Source organism: Nycticebus coucang, chromosome 16, assembly GCF_027406575.1.
Source record: "Nycticebus coucang isolate mNycCou1 chromosome 16, mNycCou1.pri, whole genome shotgun sequence".
Classification (NCBI taxonomy): domain Eukaryota; kingdom Metazoa; phylum Chordata; class Mammalia; order Primates; family Lorisidae; genus Nycticebus; species Nycticebus coucang.
In genome coordinates, this window is record NC_069795.1 from 83538510 (window position 1) to 83565197 (window position 26688).

Below are 26688 nucleotides of genomic sequence, written 5' to 3' on the forward strand. Positions count from 1 at the left end.
GGAAAAGATATAGAGGAAAGATGGAATTTTAAGCATTTTTCATCAGGGTTCAGGGGATTTATCCACAATTCTTGACACACTTCAGAATGACAGCTTTGTCCTCTGGCTATTTTCCTTGTCCTGACAGAATGGCTCCAGCATTCACATACACACAGAAGACTGGATAATCTCCATGTGCTAGAATCCCTCCCCAAGAGTCCTGAAAGTCACTCTGACTGGACAAAGTTAGCTCACATGCCCACTTCTATTCCTATCACTGTGGCAAGAGAGATGCAATGCGATGTCTGGCTTAGCTGACATCATTGTACTAGGTATCTATTGCTGTGTAGCAAACTACCTGCCAACACTTAGCAGCCTAAATAACAAACTTCTGTATCTATGTGTTAGGAACACAGGAGCACCTTAGTTGTGGGGCTTGGAATCAGGATCTCTCACGAGGTTGCAGTCAAGCTATTGGTTAGGGATACAGTTTCATCTGAAGACTCAACTGGAGAAAGACTTGCTTTCTCTCCACTGATGTTGACAGCCCCTAGTTCCAGACTGGTTATTGTTTAATCACCAGACACCTGTTAGGGGTGTCTCTCCATAGACTGCCTGAATTTTCTTATGACCAGAAAGCTGGTTTTTCACAAAGTATTCAGGGAGACAGAGTATGCTCTCAAGATGAAAGCCACAATCTTTTTATAACTTAATCTCAGAAGTAACATACTATCAATTCTGCTAAATTTCATTGGTCACACAGATCAATCCCAGTAAAACATGGGAAGAAACTGCACAAGTTATCAATACCAAGAGGACAGAGATAATTGAGTACAATTTTGAAGGCTGGCTACCAGTTCAGGACTAGTATCAGCTTCCCCAACACCACAGGGAACCCAACATAAATTGGATTACAGAGACTTCTCAAAAGAAAAAGTAGAGATTCTAGGAATCTAACCAACAAATATCTACTTCAGCCTACAAATTTTCTATTTCACATTAATTAATATAATTGTTTCTGGCTCTACTTAGGGCCACTACCATTTTTCAAGAATGAAATGGAGCCATAACTGCATAGACTATATTCCCCTAATCCTAATAAATTATAAGGAGCTCTACTTAGTGAGTTTTGTGGCCAGCTGGTTAAAGCAATAAAATACATAAGGTTTCTTTTTGGATAATAAAGCCATTTTAAAACAAATGATTTTGTGGCACCTATTTTCTATGGAATACAGTTTGACACATAACAAATTGTACACATAGACAAAATTTTTACCTTCATCACCCTTTAATCCTAATATTCCTTATATATTCCTCGCTTATTGAACATGTGCGTATTGGATGTCCCTGCTGGAGAAATTCAGACTGAAGTAGGACAATTGAATCATTAGTTCACAGGCCAAATTTCTCTGTTGGATGTATTTCATCTGGTGTGTTAGTAAATTCCTGAGGGAAGCCAATTTATGCCTATAACTTGAAGTGGTCAGCACCAATTCTTTAAAAGGTCACAGGATAGAAAGATGATTTCATGAAAGTAATAATGATTTCTAATTATTTTGCTTTCTATCATATCTTAAGTTTCACTATGGACTTTCATATCCATAGTCAGGTACAAACCTTTGTAATTATTGGGGCAGAGAGAATTATCTATTATGAAATAATGAAAGCAAAGTACTCTTCTTTCAGAATGACAAATAAATCTCCCTGTTCAGAAAGAAGCAAGATATGAAAGATAGTTATAATTGAAGAGAAGATGGACTTCAACTTAATCCATGATTTCAAATTTTGTGTTGAAATTACAATTTTGAGTATTTGTATTTATCTCATTCTTTGAACATTCCCACAGCTTGCCTTGGAGCAATTTTAGGCCTTGTTAATCCTCAGAATTTTTTTCTTTTCTTTTTTTCAGGTTAACATGAGGGTACAAAAGGTTAGTTTACTTACATTTGTGCATTTGTTAGGTAAAGTTCAAACTGAAATTGAGCCCTTTACCCAGGGGGTGTCCTCTATACCTTTATATTGTGCCCATTAGGTGAGAGGTCACCAATTCCCTTCCTGCCTCCCTTTTTCTCCTTTCCCTTCTCCCCTATCCCCCCACTTGAGTTTAACTGTGTTTTTCTCTTATGTGGGCATGTGGTTGTTTATCTATTGGATTCACATTAGTACTGCATACACTGGATGTTTCCTTTCCCATTCTAGTGATACTTTACTAAGAAGAATGTTCTTCAACTCCATCCAGGTAAATACCAAAGATGTAAAGTCACCATCATTTTTTTATGGCTGAATAGTATTACATGGTAGACATATTCCACAGTTTATTAATCCATTCGTGAGGCACTTGGGTTGATTCTACATCTTGGCTATTGTGAATTGAACTGTGATAAATATTCTAGTACAAATGTCCTTATGAAAAATAATTTTTTATTTTCTGGATAAATACCTAGTAATTGGATTATGGGATCAAATGGAAGGTATACTTTTAGCTATTTGAGGATTCTCCATACTTTTCCCATAGAGGCTGTATTTGTTTGCAACCCTACTAGCAGTGTAAAATTTTTCCCTTCTCTCCACACCCATACCAGCACCTGCAGCTTTGGGACTTTGTGATTTGGGTTAGTCTCAGTGAAGTTAGATGATATCTCAGGGTAGTTTTGATTTGCATTTCTCTGATTATAAGGGACTATAAGAATTTTTTCATATGTTTGTTGGCCATTTGTCTGTCTTCTTCAGAGAAAGTTCTCTTCATGTCTCTTGCCCATTTATAAATGGGATTGTTTGCTCTCTTCCTATTGATTATTTTGAGTTCTCTGTAGATTCTAGTTATCAGTCCTTTGTCATATTTATAGCATGCAAATATCTTCTCCCATTCTGAATATTGTATGTTTGCATCAGTTATTGTACCCTTAGCAGTACAGAAGCATTTTAATTTGATCATGTTCCATTCATTTATTTTTGTTTTTGCTGCAATTTCCAAGGGGATCTTCTTCATAAAATCTTTCCTGAGGCCAATGTTGTTAGAGTTTTTTCCACCTTTTCTTCTAGAATTTTAATCACTTTGTATCTTAAACTTAAATCTTTTCTCTAGCAAGAATAATTTTTTTCAGTGATGAGAGATGTAGGTCCAGTTTCAGTCTTCTAATGTGGCTAACTAGTTCTCCCAGCGCCATTTATTAAATAGGGATTTTTTTCTCCGAGTGTATGTTTTTGTTTGGTTTATTAAAGATCGTATGATGAAATGTGGCTATAATCATGTCTAGGTTCTCTATTTTATTTCATAGATCTGTATCTCTATTTCTGTGTCAGTACCATGCTATTTTGATCACTATAGACCAGTAGTGTAACCTGAAGTCTGGTAATGGCTCCAGATTTGTTTTTATTTCTTACAATTGCATTGGTCATTTAGGGATTTTTATGGTTCCATATGAAATGAAGAACTGGTTTTTCAAGTTCTTCAAAGTGTGAAGTTGGTACATTATAGGGATTGCATTAAATCTGCAGATAAGTTTGGGTAGTATGGACATTTCAACAATGTTGATTCTTCCCAGCCATGAACATGGTATGTTCTTCCATTTGCTAATATCTTCTGCTATTTCTTTTCTCGGGGTTTCCTAGTTCCCTCTATAAAGATCCTGTACATCCATTGTTAGGCATATTCTCAGATATTTCATTTTCTTCGTAGCTACTATGAAGGGTATTGTGTCTTTGATTTGATTCTCAGCTAGACTTCATTGGGGTATATGAAGGCTACTGATTTGTAGATATTGATTTTCTATCTCAAGACATTCCTTGATCTTAGGGCACAAATTAAATCTGAACAAATTTAAAAGAATAGAAATTGTACCTTGTATCTTTTTTAATCTTTTTTAAAAAACAGCCCTCACTATCAAAAAAATTTTCATCCCCACATAAAGTCACGGAAACTAAACAACCTTATGCTGAATGACAGCTGGGCCAAGGAGGAGATGAAGAAGGAAATTGTTAAATTTCTCAAACAAAATGATAATGAAACCAAATGTTATTAAAACCTGCAAAGATAGTTCTAAGAGGGAAATTTATTACATTAAATGCCCACATTAAAAAAAAAAAAAAAAAAAAAAGAGAAAAAGCACACATCAGCAACCTAATGAACCATCTCAAGAAGCAAGAAAAGGAAAAGCAATCCAATCCCAAACCTAGTAGAAGAAAATAAAAAACTGCAATTAAATCAAAATAAAATAAAATTGAGAATGTAAGAATGATTCAGAAAATCAGTTAAACCAAAAGTTGGTTCTTTAATGAGATTAAAAAAATGATAAACCCGTGGCCAGATTAATTAGAAACAGAAAAGTAATATTTCTAATAACTTGAATCAGAAACAAATAAGAGGAAATAGTAACAGGTACCACTGAGATACAGAAAATCATCACTGATCACCACAAAAAATTTATGCCCAGAAATTTGCAATGTGGAAGAAATGGACCAATACTTAGAATCATACCACCTTCCTAAACTCAACCAGAAATAATTAGAAATTTTAAACAGACCAATATCAAGGATAGAAATTGGATCAACAATACAAAATCTTCCAAAAAAGAAAAGTCCTGGACCGGATGGTTCCATACCAGAATTGTACCAAACTTTCAAAGAGGAGCTCACACCTATATTGCAGAACATATTGCAAAATATAGAGAAGAAAGGAACTCTCCTCAACACATTCTACGAAGCAAACACCACCCTGATACCAAAAGTGGTAAAGGATCCAACAAAAAAGAAAAGTACAGAACAATATCATTAATGAATAACAACTCAAAAATATTCAATAAATTCCTAGCAAACCAAATACAGCTACACATTAAACAATTATACATCATGATCAGATGTATTTTATCCCAGGGATACTAGGTTGGTTGAACATGTGAAAATACATAAATGTAATTACTACATAAATATAAGCAAAAACAAAGACCATATAGTACTCTCAATAGATGCAGAAAAGCATTTGCCAAAATTTGGCATCCTTTTCTGACAAGAACACTTAAGAACATAAGCATAGATGGGACGTTTCTTAAACTGATAGAGGGCATCCACAACAAACCCATACCAGATATGACACCGAATAGAGTAAAACTGAAAGCATTTCCCCTTAGAACTGGAACTAGACAAGGATGACCACTATCGCCACTATTATTCAACATCATGCTGGAACTTCTACCCAGTGCAATTAGACAAGAGAAGGATATCAAGGATATTCAAATCAGTCTTTGCTGATAAAATGATCTTATAAGAAAACCTGAGGGACTCAACCACAAGGCTCCTGGAAATCCTCAGAAATTCTTAATGTTAGAAGCCCCAGCTCATATTATATCAAATACAGCAGAAGCTCTGACATGTTTCTGAAACTCCCCTACAGGTTGCTGGGAGTGATAGATGCTCTTGGCTCCCAAGATCCTTTTCATAGAGTACATTGTTATAAGGAGTTTCTCTCCTAAGAATACCCTCCCTTCCAGAAAACAGCCCACATCCCAGGATATAGGAAAACAAAGTCAGGGCCTTCTTCTGCATTTTGGATCAACTCTGAAGGGTCATCTCAAATCCACAGCTCCATGAGAGATTGACCAAAATCCTGTTGTATATGCATCAGAGATGAATTTCTCCCTCTGCTCTATCTTGTTTCCCTATTCTCTCACAGGTGCATTCCTATGAGCACGCTTTAGTAAATCTCTTGCTTCTAAGTCTTCATCTCAGAGTGTTTTTACCCCCACGAACGTGACCACTGGTATTAGGAAGGAACCTACAAAACAGTCTTTAAAATAGTATTGGACTTTTTAAAAGCTCAATTTTCTGTTGTCTGACTGGAAATGAAGACCCTTCACTGGAGTACTCATAGCCATTTGCAAGCTGTGTTAGATACATTGTTAAACTTTCACTACTGATAAACTTGGATGTCATAATGTTGGAAAATAATAACCTGATGGTGCAATATGTCATAGTTTTGTAGAAAGACAGTTAAAGCCTGAAAATTATAAACTACCAACTTAAATTATCAATTTAAGATAAATATCAGAGACAGCATACAAAAAGACTCTCATCTCCCACAGATGAAGAGACAATAAAAGCAGTCGTAGGATTGAAAGCTCCAGAAAGTGTTGACTTGTTGTCTGGCAAGTCTTCTATGCCAAGATGAGGCCCTTACTGGGAAGGAGTAGGATCCTTACATGTGGGATGGGATATCTGGATCATTGTTCCTGACAACATTGACTTCCCAACCTAAATCCTTTAGGCCTATAAGAACGTCTCTCCTTGCTTAAGAACTATATATACCCTGCCTACCCTTGAACATACCCACACCTCTGCTCTTAACCCATAACCAGGATTGAGTCTGACTTGGATAAACTGGGCCTGCCAAGAGAGGAATGGGATAATGTAATAAAGAAAAGTGCTGGACCTGGACAAATTATAGTTGGGGGAACTGGCAGAGTGTGTACCAAACTGGACTGTAAGAATCATAAGGGTACTAACAAAGGGGGTCTTGACATAGCGCAAAGCTGTAGAAGCTGTTGATTGATGTGGGATCACTCTCCTGTGACATAAAATTTAATATTTGACCAGAGCTCCTGGAAAACAGAGCTTCTAGGCTGGCTCTTGAAAGCTTAAGGAAAAAGTTGGCTCATATTAGACAAGGCAGAAATACTAGAACTTTCGTAAAAAATGGAGGCAGGAAGTATCAAAAAGGCTCAGAGCAGTAAGCATGCCAGAATGGTTACACCACCATTGTAAGGTTGGAAGTGCACAATCCAACTTTATTCTATAGAAAGGTCCAAAAGATGCTTCATTTACCAACACAGTAAAGAATGCATGGGTGGATGGGGCATCAGAATAACTGGAAAGATCAGTGGTAGCTGTCATTAGTGGGCCAGACTGAGGGCAGGGATGCTGTTACACAACAAGCTCTCTGGTAACAATGAGGAATCTCAAAAAGACATAGGTCAGTGGTGGTGCTCAATCATCTGCAGCAAGAACATGTAATTATTACAGAGCTTAGAGTAGCATCCAGCAGACATGACAGACATGCACACCTGTGAAGACAGTTAGTAGACCGTAGTGTTCTCAGGCACACATAAGTGGACCACCAAAAAAAGAGCTGCTTGACACACATAACCAACACAAATTGTGGATACATAAATAGGAGGCTGAGGGCAATATTCCAAATAAAATTCATTGTTTTCAGATCTGAGCCAGTTCTTAAGACTAGAACCCATTGACTAAAGAAGGAATGGGAGAGACAAGATCCCAATGAAGAGTAACCCTAATAATATTCAGGAGTCTGCCACATGAATGAGGTTTGAAGGGCTGTAGATAGCACCTCAAAAAGAAAAAAAGACAACACTCAGGAGCTGTCTTTGCAGGTAGCATATTGCTCATTTGAAAATACTTATTTGACTTATTTGCCAAGTGATATTCACTACTGCCAGCTTTGAGTGAACCCAGTGCAATAAAAGAGCTCTATAGAAGATCTAGGCTGCAGGGCAGGCAGCTTTGTCCCATGTGCCAGCCAGATCCTGAGTCTGAGAAGTTCCAATAGGAAAGTCACAATTTAAATAGCTAGAGCTCTAGAGCCAGGCCGTGCATGTCACCTGCAGCAGAGAAGTAAAAACCATTTGAAAAATAGTCCATGATATGCAACTGGGATCCAGGAGAGATGAAGTTTCAGTCCAGGGACAGTAAGAATCCATCTGGCCAGAGCTGTCCTGAAACAGCTCATTGTGAGCTTTGTATTCTGTTAGGAATACAAAGTCAGAAGATCAGACATATCTATAGTAATTCCTTGTTAGAAAAAATATGTAGTACATCAAGACAGAACCAGAGGTACATGACCCAGACTCTCAGTCCGTACACCATTCTGATACTGCTATGTCTCCATGGGCCAAACTATGTTGATGCTGTAAGGGTTTCCTTACATCTGACTGAAGGAGGAGGGAAAGGGATAAGTCTGGTACATAAGCATATTGGTTTGGCTCCATATACGGTGCAAGCCAATAAAACAACCATTCTGTACTACAGCCCCACTCAGGATAGCACTAAAAGAGAGCAATGAGCAGAAATATTCCTATTAGCCAAAACATAAAGTGGCATAGTCAATCCATCTGCTGGGTAAAAGAAATATCTTTTGGTAATAATATACATAGACTCAAGAACAGTGGCAATGAGCTGGTTAACAGTCTGGAAGAAGATTAGATTTGGGAAAAAGAGGTCTATGGAAGAGACATGTGAATGAACCTTGTAGGGCTGAGCATAAAACTCAGGTCTTTGCATCACATGCTAATACCTGCCAGAGAACACACACCAGAAAACGGCACTAAACCAAATGGCAGCTGAAACTAGCCGTACAACTTATTCATAGCTACAGCTGCAACACAACTCGACTCAACTCTCAGGTGTCAGATTGATCTGCACCTGACACTAATTCCCAGGAAGGGAAACAGGAAATAAAAACAACTAAAAAATATACACTTTAACCTTCCCTTTCCTTTTATTTATAACTATAATAATAAAAAAAGATAAGACAAGAAACATATGATTAGTAATCAAAAGAAAACAGTTTGCAGAAGCAGTCCCACAGATAACACAGACCTATTTATTAGAATTAGCAGACAAAGATTTTAAAATAATCAGTATGAACACAGTAAAACATTTACAGGTAAAGATGAATAGAGTGAGTAAAAAGCCAGACTGTTTAAGGAGAGAAAATGGGAGTCATAAGAGGGCAAATGGATAGTCTGTAACTAAAAAATACAATGTCTGAAATTACAAAATTCATTGAATGAACTTAATGGCCAATGGGACAATGAAAAGAAATAGTGAACTAGAAGGAAGGGCAATAAAAATCACCTAAACTGAGACAGAAAGAAAAGAAAAATAGGGTGTGTGTGGGGGGTGGGGGAGAATTAGTATCCTGTGAATTATTATCAAGTGCTTATACTTGAAGTCTTTGAAAGAAAGGAAAAAGAAATTGGAAGAGAAAAATATATTTAAAAATTAAGGTGTTCGCTTCATTTTTTTTTTTTTTTTGGTAGGAAGTATCTAGGTGTCCTTTTTTCTTCTTTTTTTTTTTTTTTTTTGTATTTTATCAACTTGGATTTATTGGGCTTTTTGGATATGTGTGTAGTTTTAACAAAGCCCAAAAAATCCAAGTTGGTAAAATACAAAAAGAAAAAAACAAAAGAAGAAAAAAGGACACCTAGATATTTCCTACCAAAAATTAAAAATAAAGTGAACATCTTAAATGAGCCAGGGAAAAAGAAAAAAATAAAGACAATGAGAAAGAGAAGGAAAACAAAATGGATAAGGAAACAAATGCAAATATAGTGACCTATCCTCATCCAGTTTCACTTTTCCCAGATTTTAGTTATCTATGAGCAATTGTGGTATGAAAATAGGTGAGTTTAATACAATACAATACTTTAAGAGCGAGAGAGAGGGAGAATTCATACAACTTCTGTTATGGTATAATGGTATAGTGTATATGGTATAATTATTCTATTTCATTATTATTATTCTGTTACTGTGCCTAATTTATAAATTGAATTTGACCATAATTATATGTGTATAGGAAAAAGCATAGAATATATAAGGTTCAGGGTTCAGTTCAACCTAGAATATCCGGCTTCCCCTAGCACCTTGAAACATGCCCCAAGGGACATGTTCCTCCTCACAATGGATGAGGGAGGACTATTGTTATGACTTGATTTTCATGAGAAACAATGCAAGCAAGAAGATAAGAAAGAAGAATGCATTGGTGACCTGAAACAAATCAAAGCAAAAAGTCAACTTAAAATTTTATATTCAGGCTCAGTGCCCATAGTACAGTGGTTATGGCACTAGCGACATGCATCAAGGGTGATGGGTTTGAACCCGGCCCAGGCCAGCTAAACAACAAGGACAACTGCAACAACAACAAAAAAAATAGCCGGGCGTTGTGGTGGGCGCCTGTGGTCCCAGCGACTTAGGAGGCTGAGGCAAGATAATTGCTTAAGCCCAAGAGTTTGAGGTTGCTGTGAGCTGTAACGCCATGACACTCTACCCAGAGTGAAAGCTTGAGACTCTGTCTTAAATAAATAAATAAATAAAAATTTGTATTCAGTGAAAGCGTTCTTCAGAAATGAGAGTGAACTAAAGACAGACTGAGATAATGCGTATTCAAGTGTCCAATTACTAATTTTACTAGTAACTTACTAATTTTATGAATTATAAGTTCTCAGTGCCTATTAATGTGACTAGCACATAATGGGTGCTGGATAAATATTGGCTGAATGAAAGAATGGAATGTCATTACATTGAAGTGTTCAATGTATGATTAAAACACAAGTTTCTTTGCTCTTCATTAAAAAAAAAGGCAGTAAATGAGGAATTAGTTCATAGCAAAGCTACACTAAACAAAATTTCCTAACTACTTTAAAAATAATTGAATGGTTTAAAGCAACCACAATAACAAAGTATTGTGGGGTTTATCACATTTAATAATAGCATGAAGAATAAGGGGTTAAATATGTGTATGTCTTTGTAGGGCTCTTTATAAGTGAAGTGCTGTAATATTATTTCAAGGTAGACAACTGTAATTTAAGAATGCATATTTAAATCACAAGCACAACCACATAAAAATAAAATCATAAAAAGAAAACAAGGAGACATAATCAAAATGCAAATGAAGAAAAATAAATAGAACTCTACTAGAAAAATAAGTTAATCCCGAAAAGGCAGAAAAAGAGAGACAAAGGAAGAAAGAATGGGAAAAATAAAGGCATAGCTAAGATGATAAACTGAAGTTCAATGAAATCAATAATTTACATTAAATGTAAATGGCTCTCCCTATGTTTGTTCTTATCGACATCATCTTCCTCATTTCAATGGTGGTGCTACACCAGTTTATTTTCTTATTATCTCTCATTTTAGTGATTGAGAAAGCTTCCTAAAATGGTCATCACACCTCAACATTTTCACGCACCACACCAATATCAGATAAACTTTTATAAAACCCGAACTTTGTCACAGAACTTGGCTTACAGCTTCTTTCCTGCCTGCAAGTGAGGTTACAGATCTTCTGTCAGGAAAAGAAGATCTTGAGGCAAATAATAGAAACGGGAAACATCCCTACTGTCTTCCCTGGAAACAGTTTATACTATTTTAGAAACTTTGGCACCTCCTGTGCCTCGGAATAGACTTCTATTCTCTACTCTAGATCTTTGGACATCTATCTTTGGTTTGCAAGGTTTCTTTGTTTTGTGACTATTTTGCCTTAGATGCTGTAGTCTATTTCTCTCCCCCCTTCATAGTTTAGAGGCTAAGGGTCAGCCAAGTTTCAGTCTCAGCTCAGCCCAACCTAGCACAGCTCAGCCCGGCCCTGTTAGGAATTCCAGCCCTTGTCAGAGTGCCAGCTTGGCCAGGGGAAGCATTCAAATATGTTGTGCTGCCAAAATTCTAGCATGAATGTTCCTTCATATCAAGCCCTACAGCTCCTTTCAAGCCACCAGCCACAGCCACACCAAACTTCAGAAATTCTCTATTAATTTATTTGCCTTTTTACAATCATTTCTCTTCTTTCCGAAATATCCTAACCATTTTTCTCAACTTTGGGAACTCTACCTCTACGACCTGATTCAAATATTACATGGACTCTGAAATGTTTCCCGGTCAGAGTTAGTCTGTCCCTTCTTCCTCAGTGCTCCCTCGCTACTTTGAACTAGCACAGATCACACTCGGTTGTAAATATTGTCTGTCTGAATCAACCACTAAACTGTAAGGGACAAGATTTTATTTATCACTGCATACTCTGTGTACTTAGTACCCATACTAACATTGAAAAGCTTTCTGCTAGGTGACAGTGGACTGAATATACAGTTTGTCACAATATAGAATAGGCAACTTATCAAAACAAAACAATCAGAAAGTTATACCATTTACTAGATAGAAACAACTTAAGGATTGCCATAAAGACGCCCTGGATTCCACTCATTCGATCCAACTAGCATTTACTAACCGTTAGGGCCCAAGCTATATGGAAAGAACTTAATACTGACAACACTGAATCGAGAAAGTCAAATTTGGAAGTCATTCATGGAAGATACATAATTTCTGGCCTTTCTTTAAATGGTATGTTCACTTGTTCAGGAGTAAAGTTAATAATAATCTTTTTTTGGCCAGGGATGAGTTTGAACCCGCCACCTCTGGCATATGGGACTAGCGCCCTACTCCTTGAGCCACAGGAACCGCCCCAATAATAATCTTTATTCAGCAAAATTTTGCCGAGACAAGGCAAAATATACTGTATACAAGATTGAAAGAGGTGCTTAAAACACTTAAAAGACCAGGGCAGCGCCTGTGGCTCAGTGAGTAGGGCGTCCGCCCCATATGCCGAGGGTGGCGGGTTCGGACCCAGCCCCAGCCAAACTGCAACAGAAAAATAGCCGGGCGTTGTGGCAGGCACCTGTAGTCCCAGCTGCTCGGGAAGCTGAGGCAAGAGAATCGCGGAAGCCCAAGAGTTAGAGGTTGCTGTGAGCCGTGTGATGCCATGGCACTCTACCCGAGGGTGGTACAGTGAGACTCTGTCTCTACAAAAAAAAAAAAAACACTTAAAAGACCAAAGTGTCACATTTCACAAGCATTCAATTGTATGTAGAAAATGGGTGCCTTGATAATAAATCATACTTGTTATGCTAGAAGAAAAAACTATTAATTAACTAGAATAAATATATGCACCAAAATGGCAGAATATCAGAAAGTTTAGAGTGAAACCATCTAAAACTTGAAGTTTCCTAATATAATCTTAGCTTGGTGGAGTCTTTAGCAATAAACTTGCATTTGAATTTTCCAGGAAAACGTCCATGTGCAGCCTCATTATGACATCCTGGGAATAAATAGCCAGCTCTCGTTGCAAAATCCCACACACTTTGCAATCATCCCATATTTAGTGCTGTTCCTGAACTTTCCAACCCACCTTATGTGTATGGCAGAGAATTTACATGAGGGGTATCTTGCTCTGACCCATTTACTTGTGCTCAGTGGGAATTAGACAGATTTTTATTCTACTTGAAGTATTGTATCCTGTGTGGCATTTCTACTTTCAAAGTTTCTGAATGTGGAAGTGAATACATTAATGGTTAGATTTTCTTATATCATGAGAGAAAGCATGCCTTATAAAGCATGCTTTATTTTTGGTATCTTTATCGTGCCTCTTCCTTAATGGCCCTTATGATATAAAATTCACAGAGTCACATCCTTCACTTACAAAACAGGAATTTGAGGCACAAAAGGGAAAAAAAAAATCTAAATAGCAAAGTAAATGATATTTACTTTTATTTGTGGAAGACATATAATGAGGATGGAAACCAGAGACCAGAGTTCAAGTTCTCAGATTTCTCCTTTTTCACAATACTTTGTATGCATCCAGGTGTGGAAGTCTATGCTTAGAGCCCAGTCTATAAATACATATTGAATTCCTACTACTTAGGGATGTCTCCCTAGTTCTTATGATCCAGGGAAAGTGCTAACATAAAAATAAAATTAAACAGCCCTTCCCCTAAAGGAATTTACAAATCGTGGCAAAGAGACTGATTCATGGGTGGCGCCTGTGGCTCAGTCGGTAAGGCGCTGGCCCCATATGCCGAGGGTGACGGGTTCAAACCCAGCCCTGGCCAAACCGCAACCGAAAAATAGCCGGGTGTTGTGGCGGGCACCTGTAGTCCCAGCTACTTGGGAGGCTGAGGCAAGAGAATCGCTTGGGCCTGGGAGTTGGAGGTTGCTGTGAGCTGTGTGATGACACGGCACTCTACCGAGGGCCATAAAGTGAGACTCTGTCTCTACAAAAAAAAAAAAAAAAAAGAGACTGATTCATGCTAATATGAATCAAAGCGTAAAAAGGACTCTGAGAGTAGGCTGAAATGCTGTAGGAATGTGGAGAAGGAAATTTTTCTGACAGGGAGATTCAAAGATGGTGTTAGGCTGGCTATGATGTTTGATTTAAAGGAAGGAAAGGATTTAGGAATGTCAAGAAGGAGGCCCACCTGCAATCTGGGCTGATAAAAACCATGAGGAAAGCCCCAACGTGTGGAAGAGAAAGGTGCAGTCACTACAGCAGATGTGCAGGGTATAGTGGAGACATCACAAAGGCTAAGTTTGGATTCTTTTGTGAAGAACTTTGAGTACTATTCTGAGGCATTGAACTTTGGTCTTTGGAAAAATGGAATTTCTTAAAGATCGTGTTTAGAGCTTAGGAAGATCCCTCCAGGACAGGGCAAAACATGGAATGAGGAAAAGAAAAGAAACTGAAGGCCAAGAAAAGAGTTATGAGATTGTGTTTGAGTCCAAGCAAAGTATTTTATTCAATACTTGAATAAAAGTATTGGTTCTGGGAACAAAGGTGGCAATGAATATGAGACATTTTTGAAAATGAAATAGTGAGTTCCACGTTAGGGAAGACTATGGCTTAATGATTTGGTAGAGTCCAGGCTATCTCTGTTTTAAACATAGCTCTTCATGGTTTTGGAGAAATTTAATGTCTTAAAATCATGTGTATAGAATTATGCCAAAAATTTGATATGAGGACATATCCCATTGAAGGATACTAACTCCATCTGAACAATGTTTATAAAAATGGAGGCAATTTCTTTTTGAGTGCAAAAGAAGGGAGATAGTGATTAACATAAATACTTTTAACTTTCTATAATGTTAAAGACTTTGAATATATCAGGTAAGCAAATAGGTATTTTTAAAATGTGAAGATTCCTTTTATTATTTTTTTGGTAATATGAAATGTGTGTATTATCTAACATAGAGAATCATATGCCAGCTATATCTGAAAACTTTACAGACTATAATTTCTCAATTTGAATGCAGTACAACAGAACTTTTAATCATTGAGTGAGAAAATGTTTTCAACCTAAATAATAAATATTATCTGAAAGTACTAAGCTTCAAAATTGGCTTCAAAAATGGCTCATGGTTGTGATAATAATTCTTTCTTTCATAGACTTTATGGTATAAGGGAAACATAACTATTTCTTCAAAATAAAGAGCTGTTTCAACACTACTTATTAAGTATCACATCCCTATTGCATTTAAATGCTAGCTTTATTACAAAGTAAATAATTTCGTATTTTAAGTGTAAATAATATTGGACTTTAAATGAGATTGAGGAAGGATAATCTCATTTTGGACAAACATACCTTTGGTTTACCGCAGGCAGATAATTGGCCACAGTGTTATTTATGCCTGGCTGTTAAAAATTTTTCCATCAACAGGCGCATTAGTCTGAAAATTCGTGGCTTCATCCAGACATGAGGTTTCTATGCTCCGTGTATACAAACATTTTGTTACAAATAAGAATTATCTCAATTTGAAGGTTATCATAGCTTTTAGATCTTATCATGCTTACTGTAACAGTATTTTACCACTAATTAAAGACAATTCATAAGAAGAAAGAAATAAATTCAAGCTTGCTGTTTGTTAACCACAGAAAATGCAGTTATAAAATAGCCTATAGATGTAATTATTAATATATTGTTTACAATTGTTTGGTATAAAAATCTGAAAAGAAAAAAAGATCACAGATACCCAACTCACCAAAATGATGGTTTTTTACTCTTTCCTGCACAAACATATTTGTTTTCCTCCTGATTTCCTCTAGGCTCAGTTTAGTTTTTAATGATCCTGAATCTCTTCATGTGAAAGACCTGCCAGGTAAAATTGAGCACTTCAGATACCCTCATAGGAAAGTAAAAAATAAAATAAATAAATAAATAATCTTATACAGCAAATGAGAAATATAAGTATAGAACTGTGTAAGTCGCTCCATTTTTTTCTATACCCTTCCAGCAATAATTAAGCATATTGCTATTTTTATTTTACAGGGACGGTCCATCTGGTATTGACTATGTACATACCACTGGAATGTTAATGAATGTGAACATTCCATTAAAATGCCCTGCATTGGTTCTCACAAAATTATGAGGAATTTTTTCAATTATAATAACATAAATGTTTATTACTAGAATTACTATAGAATGATATATCAAGCCCATAAATTACATATTTTCTGATCATCTGAGATCTAGCAATTTTTTTCAAATTCTCATTAAGTTTAAATCATCTTAGGAAAAAAGGTGGAACCTTCTGCATTATTATTTCTCAAGTATTTTTTATTAGAAAGGTTTCAGAAAAAAATAAATAAATAGAGCGCATAGCACATTGCCTTTATTTTCCCAAGTCAAAAGTTTAAAGGAAAAGGACTAACATTTTGTGATTTTTTTAAGGGACTAATTGGTAAATATTTATCTAAAGTGAGAGTAAAGAAAGATCACAGAAATGAAAATTTTGGTGGAAATTAAAATATAAAAACAATGTATCAACAACTAAAAAACAAATGATCCTTAGTCTAGCCATGACAAATCCTGTTTATCACAGACATTTAATTATCTCTGAAAGTGTGTAATGACGGTGTGAGAAAGAGAGACCAGATTACTAGGAAGGTTTGTTGTGTGAGAGAGCAGGTCTAACACAAAGAAGTTCTAAGAATAACTTTTGTAATGCTTTATATATGTTAGAGATTCTTTCAGTTTCTTTTCTATAGAGAAATATAGTAGTGGCATGGAAAGACCTTTAAAATAATGTTGATTTGTTGAACAATCACCGAGACACTTTCTGTGAGCCAGCCCATTTGTTAGGTACTCAAGGTGCTAAGCATAGCTTTGTAAGATTTAAAAAAACACAATTGCCCCTAGCAAAAAAGATGATTTTGTGAAATCATATGGAAAAGTAGCATTACCTGAAAGGGCAGAGATAAATCTAATACAAGGGGCATACAAATTCAGGATACTAAACTCTGTAGGATGCCCCCGCTCCTCTCTGCTCCTCTTCATCCGTAGACTTCATTCTTTAATTGCAGAAACTCCACAATGCCTTAAACCCTGGGGTTTAGAGCAGTCCTGGCTTACATGCCCCACAATCTCACAACCAATGAGAACAAAATTCTTCCCTATGGGTGCCACTTCTAAAAGTTAGGAAGGACTCACATTGACCAGTTTTGGTCCTGCGCCATCTCCGACTGTGGCCCAGGAATCAGGATACAATGATTGCCAACACCTCTGTTGGCATCAAGGGAACAAGAAGACATCACAAAACACAGGGAAAAAGAATCATTTCCTAAGGAAAAGGGTGTATCTTCAAAATCCATTTTTTCACAATCACAAGTGAAATTCATCACATGACAGTTCTACCCACCCTCACAAGGAGTTTCAAACACAAGATATGTGCACCAGGGAGTGGAAATCTTGGGAGACCTTTCAGAATTTTGCCTCCCACAGCCTTATTAAAGATTCTTACAAAAACAAAAAGAAAAAACTATGGTCAACTAAATAAAGCCTCCCAAAAGATATCTTTCAGTTCTTCCCGAAATCTTCAGGTGTTGCACCATATAGCAAGAAAGGATTTTGCAACTGTGCTTAGGTTAGGAGTCAGAGAGATTATCCTATCAGAGTGTACCTAAATGCACTTGCCTGCATATTTGTAACAGGGAGGCAGAGGGAGATTTGATACAGACAGACAATGAGGCAATGTCACCATGGAGGCAGAGATTAGAACGATACAGTCACAAGCCAAGGAATGCTGGCAGCTGCCAAAAACCAGAAGAATGGAAAATATCATCCTCTAGACTCTCCAAAGGGAGTGCAGCCCCGTCAGCACCTTGGTTTCAGCACAGAGAAACTGATTTCAGACTTCTGGCCTCCAGCATGGTGAGAAAACAAATGTCTATTCTTTTAAGCCACGGGGGTTGGGGGGGGGGCGTCGTGGTGGGGGTGGTGGTGGTAATGTATGACAATAACCAGAGGAAACTAGTACAGAAACCATGAATGGAAGATAAGGGGAATAATGTTATCTATCATATTTAATAGGAAAAAGAAAACTCCATGACAGGAGGAGGGCTATTACTTTTACCACTAGAAACTTTATGAATAAAAATGATGATATAAGCAAACCTGGTCAAGTAAACCATCAAATTTTGGTGAAGGTGGCATAGTAGCATAGCTATTAACATACAAATAAGCAACATAGAGGATTGCCAGCTGGGTGGCAGTCTCTGTGACTTTTATGAACATGCACAGTAACTCTTTGGGGCAGGTACTAGTTGACCCCATTTTACAACATCATGTATTCAACAAATACTATTGAGCATTAGCTATGGGTTTAGTACTACATGAAGAGCTAAGGAGGAAATTAAGATTAAGTTGTAGTCAAGGGACTTTTTTTTTTTTTAAGATAAGAGTCTTACTTTGTCACCTTCAGTAGAGAGCCGTGGCATCATGGCTCAGCAACCTCAGACTCTTGGGCTCAAGTGATCCTCTTGCCTCAGCCTCCCTAATAGCTGGCATTACAAGTGCCTCTCACACCCAGCTGGTTTTTAGAGGTGGGGGTCTTGCTCTTCCTCAGGCTGGTCTCCAACTCCTGAGCTCAGGCAAATCTACCCACCTTAGCCTCCGAGACTGCTAGGATTAGAGGCATGAGCCACCACTCCTGACTTAGTCAAGGGCCTTTTTAAGGACACACAGCTTGTAGATACTAAGTTAGGCTATTCAATATCTATTTCTGAAGGGCAGAAGAAAGAGGAGAGCAAAATGTGGGGAAAAAAATTAGTGTAATCGTAATTACTTAAAACCAGTGATCTACTCATTGCCCAAACACAGTTGATACAAGAAAAGAGTTTAGTTTTCTACTTTTTTGATAGAGAAAGCAACGGAGCCATGATAAACTCTAAGGCCCCAAACTACTGTATTCTGAGAGCACTAGCAAAATTTTAAAGTCCTTTCGATGCCCTGGAATTGGAGCTTTGTCTTGTATTAATGAGACACAGTAAAAGAAAACTGTCATATTCAAATACAGAAGTTTTCTGTGCAACTTTCCTCAGCCATAGCTAATTTGATTTCTAATTACTTGAATAAAAGCTAACCTGATTAGCTCTGTCTGGGATACGAAATTCAAACAGCATTTTACTATAGAAAGTGGAATTCACTGCTAGATTAAACATTCGAAAATAGTGTCATACATATTCTGAAAGCTGGAAATGACCTTGAGTGTTCATCTTGTTTATTTTTCTACTTTGGGGTAGATCTAAACAAAGAGGATTCCAATCACATATTCTATTTCTGAGCTATTTCAATATAATTAAATACAACAAATATTTAGTGAGAATTTACATGGCAGGCACAATGTTTAGAAATAGAAAAACCAAATTCCCTTTGGAAACCTTCCTTATTCTGTAAAATATTTAAGCCATAGCACAGTGGTTACAGCACCAGCCATATGCACCAAAGATGGCAGGTTTGGGCCAGGTAAACAACAACAACAACAAGAAAATAGCTGGGTGGTGTGGCAGGCACCTGTAGTCCCAGCTACTTGGGAGGGTGAGGCAAAAGAATCACGTAAGCCCAAGAGTTTGGGGTTGCTGTGAGCTGTGACACCATGGCACTCTACCGAGGGCGACATAGACTCTGTCTCAAATAAACAACAAAAACAAATTGCCTGGCGTTGTGGTGGGCGCCTGTAGTCCCAGCTACTTGGGAGGCTGAGGCAAGGGAATCACTTAAGCCCAAGAGTCTGAGGTTGCTGTGAGCTGTGACACCATGGCACTCTACCCAGGGCAACATAATGAGACTCAAAAAAAAAAATTAATTATGTTTAAAGTTAGAAAGATGGAATCTTGAACTCCCTCCCTTTTTTATTTTTACTAAGTTACTTTCCCTTCTTTTTTTTTCTTTTTATAAATTCACTCTTGCAGTTGTCATATAGTTTCAGACAGATAATGTTTAATAAAGCACAATCCCTGAATTACAATCAATTAAGACCATTAATTAACTGTGTTCCCAGCCTAAGTGAATGTAGAATATATGCAATTAGTGGGGTGAGTCAAGCCCAGAGTGACATTTTTTTACACTTGCTAGAGCCCTTCCTGACATTATAATTTATAACATTCCTGAAGATGTTCAGTCCAATCTGAATATTCTTCAATGTTTAATGTTCAATGTTCAATCCTTAATGAAACTATAATAAAAAGCCACGATACCCTGAATTTATATCATGTTTCACTCTAGATGGCTAACAGATAAAATAACCTTAAGTTTTCAGGATTTTTTTGCTACCCTGTTTCCCCAAAAATAAGATATCCCCCTATCTCCCCGAAAATAAGACATCCTCTGAAAATAAGACCTACTTACAGGAAAGATAAGACATCCCCTGAAAATAAGACCTAGCGCATCTTTGGGAGCACACCTTAAAATAAGACACTGTCTTATTTTCGGGAAAACAGGGTATTATTTTGCGTTCATTATTTATATATTTATTTTCTTGCTTGTTTTGTTTTACATTTATTTATCCCCATTTCTCTCTAGCAACAAGAGTTCTTAGTTCAGTATCTGCTAATATGTTCCATGTTTTTAACTTTTAAAAACCCTGAAGAAATAATAACAACAAGTAAGGTTCCATTAATGAAATCAAGTGTTACTAAATGTAGCCACTGTACAATTTTGATTTAAATTCACTGGTTCAGGTGGCGCCTGTGGCTCAGTGAGTAGGGTGCCGGCCCCATATACTGAGGGCAGTGGGTTCAAACCCAACTCCGGCCAAACTGCAACAACGACAACAAAAATAGCCGGGTGTTGTGGTGGTCACCTGTAGTCCCAGCTACTCAGGAGGCTGAGGCAAGAAAATCACCTAACCCCAAGAGCTGGAGGTTTCTGTGAGCTGGGACGCCACAGCACTCTACCAAAGGCAACAAAGTCTTTAAAAAAAAAAAGAAAATTTACTAGTTCATTTAAATGTTACTATATTCCTATGGAATAGTTCTACTTAACACATGAGGGAAGTGACACTTGGAGAAGCAAGTGTGGTCGTCTGTGCTCTCAAGAAGCAGGACATAAGAGATTAAAAGTGAAAATTTTTAAGTGGAGAAAACACCTGTGCAGAAGAAAATATAGAGGGAGCTGGAGAAGGCTGGGTAGAAACCAGACCACAATATAAGTCCAGCGCAGAGTGAAGGCACCAGAGAGAAAGAGATTGCCTAGAATCTAAGGAGTTTGAGCAAAATTGTTGGAGCTCTAGAGCAAAAGTCACTGACAAAAGAGTCTCCTGACTTTCAAGAGTAGGTCAACCTAAAATCTTTGCCAATAGATTTCAAAGCTGGCAGCCTGAGCCCTCTATCAAGCTCCCTCCCTGCAGGGCTAGGAGGTGTGTTCTCATGGTTGTCACACCAGTTAAGTAGTGTAGCTGAAATTCAACCCTGTGTATCCCTGGCGCTTGAGACTTTCCCCTTTACTTGTTACATTTTTATGACCTTTGTGTGTTCTCTTGATTTTGGTACCCAACACTTTTTTTAACATTTTAAAATCAAAATGAGCAATTCTTAGTTGCTTTTAAAAATATGCTTTGGCATTTTTGTATTTTTAATTTTGAGTTAAGTAATTTTCAATATCTTTAAGATGGTAAATAATTTAATAATACAATCCAACATCTATTGCAGAGTTTATATATCATCATAAATTATGATTCTTAACCCCAAGCACTATTTTTATATAGAAAAGCTTTATCAATTCATATCAGATATGGGGTCAATTTGAAGAGCTTTATACAGGGAATATAATGGATCATGTCTCAAAAATATGTTCCTTTCTAAACCAAAGTTGTAAATATTTCTATTCAATTGAATTGGATTTTTAGAGTCTTCATGAAATATTTGTATACACTTAGTTGAGGTAGATGCCTTTTTTCCCTACGCCCTATCATTGTCCCATAGCTCACTCATCTTGAGCCTCTCCTTAAAACACTGGGGAGTTCATTAGCTATTTCTACATATCAAACTACTCTAAAACTCAGTGGCTTTATCACCAACCCTTTGTTACATTAGCTTCCAAGCTTGTGAGTTGACTGGGCTGATGTACTCTGGCACGGGCTGGACTCACTTATCCACCTGCAGTTCTGCCCTATGTTAGGCTTGGCCAGGACAGCACAACTGGGACAGCCGCACTTCACGCATCTCTCATTCTCTTTCTTCATCTTGGGTCCAACCCAAGCTTGTCCTGCTCATGGTAATGGCGGAAACACCAGCATGCAGAATTGGCACATGGCTCTCCTGCCTCATGCCACTGGCCAATGCACTCACAGGGCCTAACCCTCCACAAGTCAGGAGATGGGAAACTAGAGTACATTTCTTTTGCAGAAAAAAATATCAAAGTCTCACAGCAAATTATGTAGATTCAGGACAAATGAAGACTTGGCCATGGATGAAAAATGTCACAAATAAATGTTTTACCTTACTATTACCTTTCACCTATTTGAAATCAATTAGCTAAGTATTTATGGGCACAATTTTGTAAAAGGCACGTTGCTTTGGAGAGGCAATGGGAGAATAACTTTTATTTTTATGGAAGCACAGATTTCATTTTAATGGGAGAAACAGACATGAAAGCATATTATTTTCTTCCATCAGATGTGACCATCTCTTATCCATGAGACTTAAGTATTTAATAGCTGCAGCTGGTACCATAGCTTTTGCTGCTTCTCACTCTTCTGTGTCTCCTTAGGCAATATCTTCCATTCTCTTTGTTTTAATTATAAAAAAGAAATGTGTGTGTGTATCTTTGTAAGAAAAATATCTTCCAAAAACACATACAAAATACACACATATATGCGCGCGCACACACACACACACACTCAAGGTTTCTGCAGTATCTTGGTCTCATCCTCTCTTACCTTCCTCACCTCCTTAGACACACTGGCATTTTGTTGTTGTTGTTACTCACAAACTACCAGGACATCTCTGTCTTTGGGATTTTGTACGCTTGGGCCCAGAGGTCACCTCTTCAAATCAGACATGTCTCAGTTCAGTTCTCATGTGCTCAGAGAAGCCTACTCTTACCATAAAAACTGTAGAAGGCGATCTCTACCAATAATGCATGTCACCCCTCTTGTACATAGCACTTTTCTCTATTCAAAATTATCTCATTTCTTTTTGACATTTATTTTTTGTCCCCCCCATCCAGAATGACATTCCATGGCTGAGTGTGGCTCATGCCTTTAATCTTAGCACTTTGGGAGGCTGAGGCAGAAAGATTCCTTGAGGCCAAGAGGTTGAAATCAGCCTTGGAAATAGTGAGATCCGGTTTCAAAAACGAATAAAAACAAAAATTAGCCTGGTGTGGTTGCATGCACCTATAGTCCCAGCCACTTGGGAGGCTGAGGCAGGAGGATCACTTGCACTCAGGAGTTCGAGGTTACAGTGAGCTATAATGATACCATTGCACTCTAGCCCAATAAACAGAATGAATTGTCAGAAAATAAAAAAGAATGGTATTTCCATGAAAGCAGAAACTCTGCCTATCTTGTTCATGGGTGTGTTCTTGATACCTATAACAACTGACACATGGTAGGCCCTCATAATATTTGATAAGTGATGAATAATTCAATTTTCTGATGGTCTAGCCCACAACTTTCTCTTTAGTGCTAGGCCATTATGGGCATCTAAAACTCAACATCGTCAGCTGTGAATTTTTCTCCTGTTTCCTCCCACTTACCTTTCACATCAAAATTACTAGAAGATGTTACTGATTCTACTCTAAAAATACTTATTAGAACCAATCCATGTTTTTCCACCCTGACTGCTGCAGTCATCCTCTTTCCACAATAGCTTCCTAATGGTCTCCCTGCTACTCCAGCTCTGCCACATGTTAGCTTTGTGATCTTGGACACATTTCTTAACTTTTCGGTACATCGGACTTCTCACCTCTCAAATTGGTATTGAGTCAACTACTTGAGGATACAGTACAAAAATAAATAGTGACCTCTACAATTCATGTCCCTTAGAAACTAAGGATATAATCTTATTTGGAAATAGGATCTTTCTAGATGTAAGAAATTCAAATCATGTTATATCAGATTAGAGTGGACCCTAATATGATGATTGGTGTCTATATAAGAAGAGAGAAATTTAGACACAGAGACATGGGCAGAGGGAAAACAATGTGATTCACAGGGAGAATACCATGTCAAAAATGAAGCAGAAATAGGATTGATAACACTGTGGGCCATGGAACACCAAAGATTGTCAACAATCATCAGAAGCCAGGGAAAGGCAAGGAAGGCTACCCCCTAGAGCAGTGCTTCTCAACCTTCCTAATGCCATGACCCTTTAATACAGTTCCTCATGTTGTGGTGACCCCCAACCATAAAATTATTTTCACTGCTACTTCATAACTGTAATTTTGCTACTTTTATGAATCACAATGTAAATATCTGATATGCAGGATATATTTTCATTGTTACGAAGGGTTCATGATCCATGGGTTGAGAACTGCTACCCTAGAGTCTTCAGAGAGAGCATGGCCTTGCTAGGTTCCAGAACTGTGACAGAATAAATTTCTTTTATTTCAAGCCAGCCAGTTTGTAGCTTCAGTAGCCCTAGGAAACCAATACAGTTGTGATGAGAATTAATTAAGACAACTTACATAAAGAATTTATAGTTGTGCCATTTGTAAGATTGAAAAGAAATTCATTTATTTTTAGAATTTTATTACCATAATAAATCCAGATTAAAACTCTTAAAATACAAATATGACCACAGTGCACTCTTGCTTATAACTTTTCAGAGACTTTTTTATTGTTCACAGGATAAGATTCCAAAAACTTAAGATGGTTCCAAGCACCCCCAGAACAAAACCTGTCCACACATGCACGTCCATATGCAGTACTGTGTACAGTACTTCTTTTTCCTTCATTCTTTCTTCTTCAGCTACACAGACCTTCTTTCAAACTTTTGTTCTCTCCCATTTCCAAACATTCTAAACATGCCATTCATCCCCTCTGTCTGAAACATTCTTCCTTTTCCTTTTGCAGGTAACTCTCATTCTCTAGGTCCCTGTATAAAGTTCTTTTTTAAGGGAGCCCTTTCCTGCTTACGACAGATCCCTCTGCCTTACAACCCACAGTGCCCTCCACTCTATTTTCAGCTACTTTCTTCATACTTATAAACACTCATTTGTATTTTCAGTTACACTGTGAGCCCTAAAAAGGTTGACCACAATTGTCTCATTCTTTGTGTTTAACCCAGTCTGTGGTATACATTCAGCACAAGCTCAACAAATGTATGTTATATAAATAAATGATTGTAATCAATACAATAATAAACACATAAATATGACTTTAAAGGGGAGAACACGTAGAGAGGCTGGCAGGTTACGTGGGACAAAATAAAAGTCAGAATTTTACAGGAAGGAAAGCTGATGAAGTGCATTTATTTAAGCCTCTTCCTGTATTTCCTGGATGAGTAACTGGATGCCCAATCTGGTAAAGCATTGACCCCAAGCTGAATAGCTGTCAATGGTGAAACCAGAACCAGAGTTCCTTTTCCTCACCAAAGAGTCCTTCCACAGCCTTTTGCTCCTTATACTGAAGAGAGACAGAGCTAGGACCTTTAAAAAATGAATGAATAAGAAATAACACAACTCAAAAAATGCACCTGGAGAGATCACTAGACTTGTTTACAGAGGACAAAAATAATAGACATGAGGTGAGAGTATTTTAAAATAATTCCAGAATTGCCAAATAGGGTGACTCAAACTGATAGGAAGTAACTCAAATTCCTTAAGTGCAGTGAGAGAGTGTGTAACTAAGGGAGAAATACCAAATTCCTGAAGTGTAGCAAACATGTGATCTGGGGAGACAAAGAAAAATCCCCTAAACGGAGATACACTGTAAAAGTTTATGAAAGATCTTTTGTCTGATAATATCTATTCAAGCCAAAATCCTGCCTGCCTGCCCCTGGAAACTCTTGCCATCTCCCCGGTGGCCACCAAAGTTGGTAAGACAAGAAGCAGGAACTGAAAATGCAGCTTTAATACAGGTGACAGGAGCAGTCAGTACTCTGTGTCAGGGTGGAGAGAGGTGTCTTCAGCCAAGTTTATTTATCCCTAAAATCAACAAATTTCAGTGTTAATTGGGCATTAAATTAACTCTTTCTCTGACACTGAATTCTGCCTATTTTTCTCATACTTTCTTTCTGAGAAAAAGTTCATACTTATTCAATTTCTCTTAATACTTCCGGGTAAATAGAATTTCTATTCAATCAACCAACCTGAAAACTCACTATCATCTGACCTCCTCTGCCAATGTTCACTTAGTCCAGTGGTTCTCAACCTTCCTAATTGCCACGTTGTTGCAAATGGAACAAAGGGGTCGTGACTCACAGGTTGAGAACCACTGATAGTCCCTCCATTCCAACCAAATCCTACCATGAACAACAAACCCCCTTCAGACCTTGGCCTCAGCTAACTTTTATAACCTTCTCTCCAGACATTCTACTTCATACAACCTATATCCTAGTCACACTGTTCTCTGAAATCTTCAACCATTTTTTACATTTTCACACCTTTGCTTATGTTATTTACGGAGGACAAAGGATAACTTTGTAATTTAATTCTGAATATTTTACCAAAATAAACATTTGGGCTAAAACTATACATTATCATATAATTTTAAAGTATTTTATCCATATTAACACTTATATTGCATATGCATATATAGAAAACATAATACATAATATAGTATGAGCCATTTATAATTATAAACCCTATATTGATAATATATCTTTTTCACTACTCCACTATACTTATATGACAATTAAGAGTTATGGCCAGGTGT

The 26688-nt window shown here is 37.3% G+C and overlaps 1 protein-coding gene across 1 annotated transcript in view; it reads right to left on the minus strand.

Annotated features, from left to right (window-relative positions):
- CLDN16 (claudin 16) overlaps positions 1-17112 on the minus strand; it is a 66205-nt gene extending 49093 nt beyond the window's left edge. Inside the window, exons 1-2 of the mRNA XM_053565856.1 lie at positions 17022-17112; positions 15574-15683 (exon numbers count right to left, since the gene is read on the minus strand). The gene's annotated coding sequence lies outside the window, so the exon portion shown is untranslated. The remainder of the gene's footprint in view (positions 1-15573; positions 15684-17021) is intronic.
- Positions 17113-26688: the final 9576 nt, after the last annotated feature.